The sequence below is a fragment of the Ambystoma mexicanum genome, chromosome 12 (genome assembly GCF_040938575.1).
Source record: "Ambystoma mexicanum isolate Mex_15411 chromosome 12, UKY_AmexF1_1, whole genome shotgun sequence".
In the NCBI taxonomy this organism is placed as follows: Eukaryota; Metazoa; Chordata; class Amphibia; order Caudata; family Ambystomatidae; genus Ambystoma; species Ambystoma mexicanum.
In genome coordinates this window covers 1,091,376,063-1,091,388,628 of record NC_090936.1, presented here as the reverse complement: position 1 = coordinate 1,091,388,628, position 12,566 = coordinate 1,091,376,063, and the positions used below count along the sequence as shown (strand labels likewise).

Genomic DNA, 12,566 nt, shown 5'->3' with positions numbered 1-12,566 from the left:
ACAAAATATTTAAAACAGGGAAATGTGGAGAAGCAATTCTTGAAACAGTTCCAAATGACAAGACATTTCGTGCACAGACAATCACACCAACAGCAGATCTATCAAAAATAGTTTCCCTTCGATTCAGGGAGTAGCTTAGTTTGAGACACACTAGCAGGATGTCATCATGGTACTAGAACACTGTGCAGCAGGTCTGAACGAAAATCAGTTGCGGAGCATTTATAGGCATTCCGTATAATGAACACTTATCAACACAGTGGCTAAAATAAAATTACATATATACATCTAGTTCTCCAGAATTAGTACCTTTTATAGGTTAACATGCTTATTTGAATAATCCATGATGTCGAAGAAGAAATCCCCCAGTAATAGATACACAATTACTCAATTTATTCCACACATACAAACCTAGACAGTAACATAATTCTGTTTGAATACAAAATTGGTGGACGATCCGAGGAGGAGAATCAGTTGCTGCAAATCCAACTCTTACTGCCTCTCGTCTTTGTCTTGCGCCAGAGCTGTAGATCTGTTGACTCCCCTCTCTGAGACGTTCTGTTGATAACGTCTGCTGCAAATTTTAAGATCTTTTTGGTTCATCATTTTCAGAGTTCCTTCCCCTTCAAGTGCACAAGGAAAGGAAAGTCTGAACACCCACCCGCCCCCATCACCATAGCCACATCAGTGTCCTAATTGAAACCTAATACCAAAAAATATGTACAATGCACTGCTTACAGATCTTTTTGTATTGATAATGAAAATGATAGAAAGTGTGATTTGGGTGGAATTCCTAATCTTTAGGTACGGGGGAGAGAAAGCCTGCCCCGACACATTGGTGGGAAATGTCAAGAAAACGAGAGACGCGTTCCCAAGAATAAGGGAACTAGTTCCTTACCCAACAGTTGTTCACCATTGAAGGACATATCTCATGCTTCAGCCTGCATGTCTGGCCTAAGACTAGTATATTTCAGCCACGAGGGGTAGGCGGGAGGGTTCGCATGTGAATCCATGCCAGACCCATGCTGGAGAACAACAGTTACAGGTAAGTAACTTGTTCCTTCTCCAGCATGGGGTCTGGCATGGATTCACACGCTCATGAATATAAGAATAAATAGCAGTACACACATGCAGAACCACGGGGGGTGGCAAAAGGCTCAACATTAAGCAATACAAAAAACTCAACATTAAGCATCTCTTACCTCCTCACCAGGCTCACCTTAAGCGAACAGGTTGCGCAGCACTGCTTGGCCGACCCTGGACTCCTCCCTGGAATCCCGATCGACGCAGTAGAATCTCGTGAAGGTGTGCGTCGACCTCCACGTAGCAGCCCTGCAGATGTCCAGCAGGGGCACACCAGATAAGAACGCTGTAGTAGCAGCGATCGCTCTGGTCGAATGGGCTCTCGGACGGCCTGGCAGCTGTCGGTTAGCCAACCGGTGACAGTGCATGATGCAGCCGGAGAGCCATCTGGAAATAGAAGACTTCGAGAGAGCCTTCCCTTGATTCACAGGTCCAAAGTTCACGAACAGCTGTGATGTCCTCCGGAAACTCTTCGTGCGGTCCACGTAGAACTTCAGCGCTCTAGCCACATCCAGCGAGTGCAAAGTCCTCTCGGCCGGCGATGAAGGAGACGGGAAGAAAACAGGTAACACCAAGGGCTCGTTAAGATGGAAGTCCGACGGCACCTTGGGCATAAAGGAGGGGTGCGTCCTAAGCACCACCCTCGAGGCATGGAAAGTCAAGTACGGTGCTTTGCAGGATAGGGCCTGGATCTCTTCCACTCGTCGTGCAGAGGTAATGGCCACCAGGAACGCAGTCTTCCACGACACAAACTTCATCGGTGCGGAGTGCATCGGCTCAAATGGGGGCCCCATGAGCCTGGTCAGCACCACGTTAAGTTCCCACGCCGGGGCCTTCACCGGCGGGAACGACCAGAACAGTCCTTTCATAAACTCTTTTACCAGTCGATGGGACCACAGGGACGTCCGTCCTGTGGTTCTGGTATATCTGGAGATCGCCGCCAGATGAATCTTAATGGAGGCATGGGCTAGCCCAGCCTTTGCCAGCGATAGCAGGTACGGCAGCACTTGAGGGGCCGTAATCCGTAGGGGGTTGATCTTCTGTGCTCGGCACCAGATAGAGAACCTCTTCCACTTATGACCGTAGCATTTGAGAGTCGAGGACGCTCTGGCCTTTGCAAGAACCTCCCTGCAATCGGCCGGTATATCGTAGCCTCCAAACTCTAGCGCTGCAGGAGCCAAGCCTGCAGGTTCAGCGACGCCGGGTCGTGGTGGAAGATGGCGCCTCCTTCTCTGGAGAGAAGGTCCGCGTCTGCCGACAGCTTGATGGGAGGGGACGTTGACAAGTCCAGAAGGTCTGGAAACCAGATCTGCCTCGGCCACACCGGTGCGACGAGGATCATCCTGCACTGGGACCTCTTGAGCTGGCTGATGAGTCGAAGCAGCAACGGCAACTGAGGGAACGCATACAGGTATAGGCCGTCCCAGGGGGAACGAGAACGCATCGCCCATGCTTCTCGGCTGGGGAAACCTGCTGGCGAACCTCTTGCACTTCGAGTTCGTCGCTGTTGCGAACAGGTCGATTTGGGGTTTGCCCCATCGTCGGAAGAATTAATCCACCTGATCCTGGCACAGTTCCCACTCGTGACACGCGCGCAGCTCCCTGCTGAGCGAGTCGCGATGGTGTTTCTTTCTCCTGCCAGGTGGAAGGGAACCAGCAACATCCCCTGGGCGACCGCCCAGTGCCAAAGATCCTGTGCCTCCTTGGATAGAGCTGGGGATCTGGTGCCTCCCTGCTTTCGTATGTAAAACATTGTCGTGGTGTTGTCCGTGAAGATCCGCAACACCTTGCCCTTGAGCCACGGGAGGAACGATTTGAGAGCCCAGAACACGGCACGGAGTTCCAGGACGTTGATGTGCAGGAGCTTCTCCTCCGGGAGCCAGAGGCCTCTTGCGTGGAGATCTCCAGTGTGGGCGCCCCAACCTTCCAGGGAGGCGTCCGTCATCACCGTCTCCTGGTACGCCGGCGTCTGAAAGTCCTTGCCCGCCGTGAGGTGCGCTCGAACGCCCCACCACTGAATCGCCCGCCGGAACACCTCGTTGAGGGGGACCCTGTCTTCGAAAGTGCCCGTTGCCTGCATCCAACGGGCGTCGAGAAATTCTTGAAGAGGGCGCATCCGTAGTCTGCAGAGGCGCACCAGGTAGATGCAAGAGGACATCATCCCCAGGAGGGACTTGATGGACCTCACCCTGGCCACGTCCGTGGCAAGCAGGCGCTGCACTTTGCCAAGAATTGTCTTCGTCTGTACTTCCGACGGGGCCGCCAGGCGCCTCACTGTATCGAGCTTCGCTCCCAGAAACAGGGCCACCTGCGACGGCACCAGATGGGACTTTGGGTAGTTTATGGCGAATCCCAGGTCTGTGAGTAGCTGGACGGCCCTCGCAGTGTGTTCGACGGCGAGTTCCCTCGTCCTTGAGCGGATGAGCCAGTCGTCCAGGTAGGGGTAGATGTGAATCCCCTGCAGGCGCAGCCGCGTCGCCACTGGTGCTAGGCACTTGGTAAAGACCCTGGGGGCCGACTTCAATCCGAACGGCAGTGCTCTGAATTGGTAGTGGCGTCCCTGGACGACGAACCTGAGGAACTTTCGGTGACTTTTGAGGATGGGAACGTGGAAGTATGCATCCTCCAGGTCCAACGACGATAGAAAGTCGCCTTCCTCCAGCTGTCCCAGTACGTGCTGGAGGGTGACCATCCTGAACTTTTGTGATCTGATGTATTTGTTCAAACCACGAAGGTCCAGGATGGGGCGCCAGCCGCCCGTCTTCTTCCTGACGAGGAAGTACCTTGAGTATACCCCGGAACCCCGGAGCCTCTTCGGGGCAAGCTCGATGGCGCCTTTCCTGAGCATCGCCCGTACTGCCAACAGCAGTTGCGGGATGTGATTTTCCTTCCTGGCCACAGGTGGAACGTGAGGGCACTTCTTCAGGAATTCGATAGAGTGTCCTCTTGCCAGGGTATCCAGCACCCAACGGTCGGTGGAGATGGACTTCCAAACGCCGACGAAGTTCGTCAGCTGGCCTCCCACCGGGGTGCTTCGGTGGGGGCCCGAGACCACGGCCAGTTCAGTCCTGCTTGGAGGTGGTGGCCTTGCCGCCCTGGCCACCTTGCCGACGGCGGCGAGGCGCTCCCTGCTTGCCGCGACCCCTGTAGGCCTCCTGAGACGAGGAGCGTGCCGCCTGGCGGTAGGACGACGAGCCACCGCTGGATCCCTTGGAGGCACCCTGTCTGCCTCCAGAGCTCCGAAAGGGCTGTCGTTGCTGAAGGGCTCCTAGGGCGCGGGCCGTCTCAGTGTCCGTTTTTATGGCTTGGAGGGATTCGTCCACCACCTTCCCGAACAAGTTGCTGCTGTCGAACGGCATGTCCAACACCCTGGTCTGGACGTCCTGACGGAAGTCGGTCGCCCGGAGCCAACCCCGTCGGCGTAGGCAAACACTGTTGCCCAGCTGGCGGAACCCGGTATCGGCAATATCGGTTGCCACCGTTATGGCGTGGTCCGACGCCACCTCGCCCTCTTGCAGTATTTCCAGGGCCTCGGACCTCTTGTCGTCCGGCAGGAAGTCCAATATGGGGGCCAGCTTAAACCAGAGCTCCCTGTCGTTACGGGCCACGATCGCCAGGGCGTTGGCCGCTTTGATCGTCGTCGCCGCCGACGAAATGACCCGCCGCCCCATGGCGTCCAACTTCTTTCCCTCGCCGTCCGGCGGGGAATTGGACGTCGAGGCTCCTGACCCCGCCGCTTTCTTCTTCGCCGCCGCCGAGACGACCGAGTCTGGCGTTGGCTGGGACCTGAAGCACAGGGGAGCGGTTTCGGGGACCCGGTACTTCTTCTCGTACCGGTCCCGTTTGGCTGGTGCCGTGGAGGGGTTCTTGAGAACCGACAGGCCCTCCTCCCAGATGTCATCGATTAGGGGCACCGCGATGACCGTCTTCCTCTTGGCCTCCCGGCGCTGATATAGGAAATCTTCCTTTTTCTGTTCCTCCGGGCAGAGCTGGAATAATTCGGACGCCCTGGCGATCATGGCGTGGAATGAGCCAATCTCGTCGTGCGGCAAGGCCCGTGCGACGGGAGACCCGTTCCGTCGTCGTTGCCGTCGCCCTCAGAACCCGTCGTCGAGCCCAACGCACCGTCATCTCCCGACTCGTGGGAGGATGAGGAGGGAACTGTAGGCCTTACGGAGGGCGAGCGGAGGAGAGGGTTGGGTCCTCCGTCGTTTGTTCTAAGGACTTCCCGATGGGCCAGGTTGCGGGTCCTCCGGCCTGGGCCGTGGGAATCTCGTCCTTATCTCAGAGCATAAGGACTGGATGGCAGACAAAATGGCCGCCGAGCCATCCTGAGGCCTAGGATCCGGCTGCGCCGGAAGGGAAGGCCGCTCTTCCTCACCATCGTCGTCTTCCTCGGTTATCTCCAGAGGATCTTCCTGACGGGATCGAACCTTTTCGAATTGGACTTCGAGGTTCCTCACGGCCCCGGTCAGTTCCTCCTCCGAGGCTGACTCCGAGCTCGAGGAGGGCACGTGCCCCCCCCCCTCGCTTCTTCCATCATGGCGGCCACGATGATGGGATGAAAAAAGGATTCCCTCCTTGGCGGCAGGGAAACTAGTCCCGGAGGCGGTCTCTGCTGGCGGTGTCTCTGCCGGCTTGGCCAGAGTCGCCGCGATAGCCTCGATAGAGGCCTTCGCCTGCTGGGTAGGGGCCTTCACCACCTTAGGAGCGTCCCGGGCCCTCTCCTTCGGGGGAGGGGCGACGCCTCACTCCCCCTCTTCCGAGATCGGACAGGGCTTCTCCCGAAGCTTACCCGGGGTCTCGGGCTTTCTCTTCCCCGAACCGGAGCGTTGGCTCGTGGTTGACGGTGCCGGGGAAGGTGCGCCCTGCCTGGCGACCGAAGAGCCCGACCTTTTGGCGCTCCCAGAGCCAGCGGACTCGCGGCGCTTGGCCTGGTGTTGGGCCCCCGTCGCCGGGGAGCCCGCACAGGACTTAGAAGCCCGCTCTGACCCTTTCTTCTTCTTCTCACCCGTCGAGCCCTTCTCCAACCAGCTTGCGAGACGGGATCGACGGTCCCTCATGGTGCGCTCTGACAAGTTCTTGGAGAACTGGCAGTCCTTCTCTACATGAGTCTTGTCCCCATGAAGACAGTAGAGGCATTGCGAATGTTCGTCTTCCTTAAACACATTATGCAGCCCGCATCCAGGGCAGCTGCGAAACAGCTTGGGTCCGGGCGACAAACTCGCATCCTGGGCCATCAAGAAGTAGGCCGCGAATCTTCTGGAATCCTCCAAGAAGTTGATTCGACGTAATCTTCACCCTTGAGGGGCGTAGGAAAATCCTGCAACGGGTAGCCGTTAATGGGAGTAGAAACAGCGGAGCTTGAGGCTCGATTAACCGAAAAAATGTGAAAATTCACCTGAAAAAGCGCGAAACACGCAGTAAAAGCTCGAGACCTAAGCACGAGGACTCCCAACACTTGAACGTGCGGTAAAAATCTGAAGATGGCTGCCAGAGGCGGGGCTTAGGTAGAGGGCAGTCATTGGCTGTGGTCAGTATGACGCAGAGATCAGTGATTGGTTACTACTACGAAAGACCAGAAACGAAACTGATACTGATTTTTTCTTTACCGAGGATTCCCAGCCTGACGACGAGGAATATTCATGAGCATGTGAATCCATGCCGGACCCCATGCTGGAGAATTTCCCTTCCTATGTAGGGACATTGAGGCTTTCAACAGCTTCTTACTTGTTATTTTCACCAGTGGTGCCAAGTCACTGCAGGCATGGCTGTCTACAAAGTGCCGACAAGAGATATCAATGGTAATTATTTTGAAGGGAACAGTCTTGAAGGAAATGATGGCGTCAGTCTTAACGTTGACTGCACGGATGTCAGATCCATTGGTGGCAATTTGCAAGTGTAATTTCATTCAATGCAGAATGTCAGGGACAGTAGAGTCTGATGCGGATGGCAAACCAGAGGACATGGTGCAGAAAGTATTTTTCAGAGCTTTGCTTTACGGATTCTGCCCAGTTAATGATTTTGAAAGTGGGAGGTGGGCATCGTGGGGTCGGAGGGGTATAGTTTCCAAAGTTGGCTTTTTACTGACCTTCCCCTTATTTGCATGTTTTGGTTCTTTAGACCGAGTAGAGCCCTTGATGATCCGATTCCAATCAGATTCCACGTACTGGAACACCAATGACCCTTTGCTTTCTGGTCATGGCAGAATAAAGACTGGCAAATGCCATAGTTTCACACAGTAACCTCATGATAAAGGCTGTAGACACGCTTCATGTAGTCCTCCTAAGACATACTCCCAGATGACACAAGCACAGCCTTCAGAGAGAATCATCCTGCTTCATTACATCTCATCCTGACACAAGGGCTGTGTTCACACAGGAGATCACTCAGCTGCTGAGCAAGGTACTGAATATTCTAAATCACCTCAACAAAAATCTGGCAGAGTTAAGTTCTAATAGGCGCCCCCTTAAACTGCGTGAATAGATTGGATGTCTGGGGTTCTGTGGGAGCGAGTGTGGCTATAAGTTAAGTATGGAAATAAAAACTTAAAGGGTCTTAAAAAAACGCTTCAATGAAGAGCATTAGACTTCACTACGTTAATGTCTAGGTTTGAATATATAATATATTGTATGGATAACCAGGGGATTCCCACTTCAACATCTGGGATATTCAAATAAGGATGTTCATCCATAAAATACCAAAGGCTGGAAAAAACATACGTGCTGGAAGGATAGCTCAGGGGCAGCGTGTTTGTCTTGGAAGCAAGACAACGCAGAGCAATACCGGTTCGAATCTTATAGATCCCACTTATAGATTGGTCTCTGGTATTAAGCACGTTCTAAAAGATTCATTAATCAACATCCTATACCCTTTCCTCCAGGCTAGAAGAGGTACTAAAAAGCATGCTCAAAGATTAAGAGGGAGGATTGTAGAAATCCTGAATGAACACAAGACACTCCAATCAGCTGACATTATTTTGCAAAACAGACTTTTCAAATTGAGTGTCATCAGGGAGCTGAAGTCCAGAGGTAGGTAGGTAGGTAGGTGTGCTTTTGTGTCTGTTCGTCTATGCTGGTTACCACGGGCCATTAGGACCACAAGAGACGTCATGCAGCGTATTGGCTACATGCAGCGTATTGACAATATCTCTGAGTGTCCATCATTCGGCACACCTTAACCATAGTAGGAGATGTTGAAAAGGCAGCATGGTGAAGTTAAAAACAGCGATTATATTCAAACTCCATTAAAATAAACTAGAAAGGTTCCTAGCTCCAACATTTTGCCGCCTCCCGCAGCTTTATCATGGAGTAAATGTACACATCCGTGACCACCCCTATTTAACATGCTAAGTCACATGGTTTCAAAGTTAAAACTCCATTACCTAGAAAGCCTCACTGTCCTAATGCGGGCACATCCATGTACTTTTAATCTTTGATGTACGTAATAGTAAATTATTATATAGTACAGGGCAGTGGAGGAAATATACACTAAATAAAATTGTAAACCTTTCACCAAAAGAGGACCATCTAGCGATAAGAATGTAGCAATTATTCAATAAAAAAAATATAACATTCGAGAAAATGTTTCCTTTAATCGTACTCCTCGCTCTATAGAGACACTTCTATCTGAGGGACGCTCCCACCCCCTCAAAAAATAATCCTTTTTTGCCCGTCCTCCACTTCATGACACATGCTCATAACTGGGAGCAATGCTCAGTATAGCATGCTGCTTCATGGTGCTGTACAAATTGAAGTCTGCGGCTCACTACAGATATACATGTATACATGCGCTCCTTAGCTGCATTGGAATTACTAATAGAATAATAATTATAATTGCTTCGCTAATCACAAATTAAAGTGGTTCTCGCATCTAGCTCTCCAACCCCGATTCCAACACCCCCTGTCTCCTCATCTTACTTGATCTCTTCTGCCTTTGACACGGTCAACCATGCCACCCTGCTCAACCGTCTCTGTGATAACCTGGGCGTCACTGATCAGGCCCCTGCTTGGCTGACCTCCTTCCTCTCCGATCGACCCTCTGAGGTCCAACTTGGCTCCTTCCTCACCTCTATCTCTACCTGTGGTGTTCCCCAGGGGTCCAACCTCTCTACCTGGCTGTTCAACCAATACCTGGCACTTCTCGCCCAGCACATTGCAGCTCTCTGCCTCAACTTTCAGTGCTATGCGGATGACGCTCTGCTAATTTCCAGGCTCCCTTCAGCCACCTCTTCTCCTTCTCTCATCTCAGACTGTCTGTCCGCTAATCAGGAGTGGTGTGCCGCCAATTATCTCTGCCTTAATGCAAGTAAGTCCGAGATTCTCATCGGCACACCTGCTCCCTCCTTTCCAGTCACTCTCTTGCCGGCCTCTCTTGGCCCTCTTCCTGCTCACACCTGTGAGGCTAAACACCCGAGGGTCATCTTCGACTCCACACTTTCCTTCTCTCCTCACATCTCTGACGTCTCTAAAAAGTCACACTACCAGCTGAACCTCCTCCGAGGTATTCTTCCCTTCCTCTCCTTCCCCCAGAAGTTCACTGTCTCCAGAGCTCTGGTTCTCTCTAGGCTTGACTACTGCAACAGCCTCTTTCTAAATCTGCCTGCCTCTACTCTCCGCCCTCTGCAACTCATCCAAAACAGGACTGCAAGACTTGTCCTTGTCCTCAAGCTCAGTGATCGTATCTCTCCAGGACTAAAATCTCTGCACTGGCTCCCATTGGCGGCGAGGATTAGGTTCAACACCCTCCACATTGTCCACAAGGGCTTCTTGGGCCTGGGACCTCAATACCTTCAACTCTCACTTCCTAAATATCTTCCTTCGCGAGCTCTACGCTCGTCCACCTCCAACTCCCTCAGGATTAGTCGCTTCTTCAAGCAGCGAGTTGGTGGTAGATCTCTTTCTTCGGCTGGGGCCTCCCACTGGAACAGCCTCCCACTGGAACAGCCTCCCTGCCTCTCTGAAACTTGAGAACCATCTCCTGTTCCAGAAGCACCTAAAGACCTTCCTCTTTGCTTCTGCTTTCTCTCCTACTCTCCCCTGCTGATTGTCTGGCTGAATCTGAAACTGCACTGGTTATCTGGCTACCCTCTGATCTCGGGCCCAGGACTCCTCCCCGCCAGTTGCACACCCTCACTGTCCCCGTGGCAACCCTTGCACTTGGGGACTGTTTCTGTAGCCCTACAGCCCCTACTAGCACTTGACATCTGATGTCTGCACTTATCCTTGCACTTGACCTTGCACTTGACCTGGCCACACTCTCATTTATTGTCTTAATTTATTTACTGTTATCCTATGTACTGCACTGCTCCCTCCCCTTTCCACCTACCCTCCACTTGCACGATCTCAATGTCACTTGGTCTAGTAGGATTGTTGTCTCTGTCTTCCTTCCGTTTCCCCTCCCTTGCCTCGTCGCACCTTGAAACACTTGTGTATAGGCGCGTTATAGATGCCATATCATATCATATTGACAGGCCCCATTTAGTGCCGTGATACTGTTTGCATTCTAAATGGCCTGCTAATGCAAGTTTTGTAACCCTACAAATAATGTAAAGCGTTATGTTGATTTACACCATGCACTGCTACAATCCAGGGGCAGTCTCTATGCACAACGTATGTTAGGGTATGCTATTGGGACTTATACCGCGCTCTGCTGCCATTTGCTCTCCAGGAGCACCAGTGGATCTGAAAGAGGGGGAAAAGGGGTTGGGCAAAAACACTGGAGCTCGTGCCCGGGGCATGGCTCCGTCCTGGTGGCAGAAAATCCCTGCCCACCTGCATGTCACAAATGAAACCAATAAAGGCGATCCTTTTGGACTGTGTAGAGGCCAAATGGGAATACACAGGTATGCATCCGAGCCAATCCTACTCCTGAAGGGAAATGGGGATCTGTGTTTGGGAAACCATCTTGAGCCTCACTTTTGAAATGGTATTGACACGGGCTGGGGCATGTCACCTCCACCCCGGGACTTTATTTTCCACCGATAACAACCGGAATTAATAACCCCTCGAAGTCTCATTTAGAGAGGGGCCTTTTTTTAATGGTTCCTCAAAAAAGCTTGACCAATCAGTGGCTACAAGGAAGATGTAGCTAGGAAGAGAACTGTAGTATTTGTCCTCCACCATTGGGAAATGGACAGCCAAACCTCCAGGAAAAAGGGACACCATGCCCTGAATGGAGTAGAGTGTGGTCAACTTTTCAGTGCTGATCAGAGAGTGAGTAGACCCCTCTGCTTCTGGAGAGGCAGAGCCCCCAGGAAAACACCACAACAGCTACAGTGCTCACCCCACGAATGCATGGAACTACAGAAAACCATGAAAAAATGGGGCCCAGTCTCCGTTTGGGAACCAAGGTACTCCTCATCTGTTGTGGAATGAAAACCCAACGACCCGCCAAAATTGCCTTTTCTTAAATCTAAGAAAGCAGCGTTTTACTCTTAAGCCATGCCAGTCTGCGACATTAAGGCCTAAACAAATTCCCTCGGGCCATAGTGCAGACATGTTTATCAGCCAACTCCATCAATTCAAATACAAAGGGCTTTGTGTCCACCACGCCAGGAAAAATGGTTTCATAGCTTTGGTAAGGTGTCGGCAACGAATTCCACAACAAAATAAAGGCACCTAGAAGGGCATGAGCTTTGCCTGTCTGTACCATAAATCAATATTTTGTTGCACACTGTTTCCAACTCTGCCAAGGGCATTAGCCTCCTTTCCCAGTGGAGTTGAAGAGAAACAAGCCCCTCCCCTCCCCTTCAGCCATAGTCCAGCCAGCACAACCTTCACCTACTTGACCCAAAGCCCAATCAGAGCTGGGATTGTACTCTTCCGTTGGGTAAAGAACTAGCCCTGTAGGAGTTTTTATTCACTAACCATCTAGTGCGCCCTCTAGTCCTAGTCTTTTATTCATTTCCATTCTGTCAATTTGCATTCGTCTAAAAAATACAGTAATCCAAAACAGTTTGATTGCTGTAAATATAAAATAAAAAAATAAAAAGGTAAAACATGTGCAGGTATTTAACCATTTACCTAATTTGGCTTTACTAAAACTGCTACTCCTACTAAGCAAAAAGCAATAGAGATTGAGGGAAACCTGGAAACAAGCAAATGGTATATTTCTCCCTCCTCTAACGACTGATTTTGGAGGGCCATGACCAATATAAAGGCTACCGAGGTAGGCATGCAATATGCAATGAATTGCCACACTAACAAAATAGGGAACGGATTAGGGAAGAGTTAGTTCATATGCGTGTGGTCAAACTATTGTGCGAATATATACCCATTGGGAAAATAAAATACTAAATGTGGCTGTGAAACATGTGTTACAAGAATGATGTGGAAGAGAGGGGAGCATAGCTAGAAGGTGCAGCCATTCCTTCCCCTAGGACTACTTACTGGCCACAGGGATATAGCACAAAATGACTGATAGATTTGATCGGGTATTCGATCCAGTGGGTCAAAGTTCTACAAACTGGTATTTATTGAAGAAAT

General features: G+C 51.4%; 1 protein-coding gene across 1 annotated transcript in view; it reads right to left on the bottom strand.

The window, feature by feature from the left end:
* NET1 (neuroepithelial cell transforming 1) overlaps positions 1–12,566 on the bottom strand; it is a 448,214-nt gene that overhangs the window by 191,166 nt on the left and 244,482 nt on the right. The window lies entirely within an intron of this gene.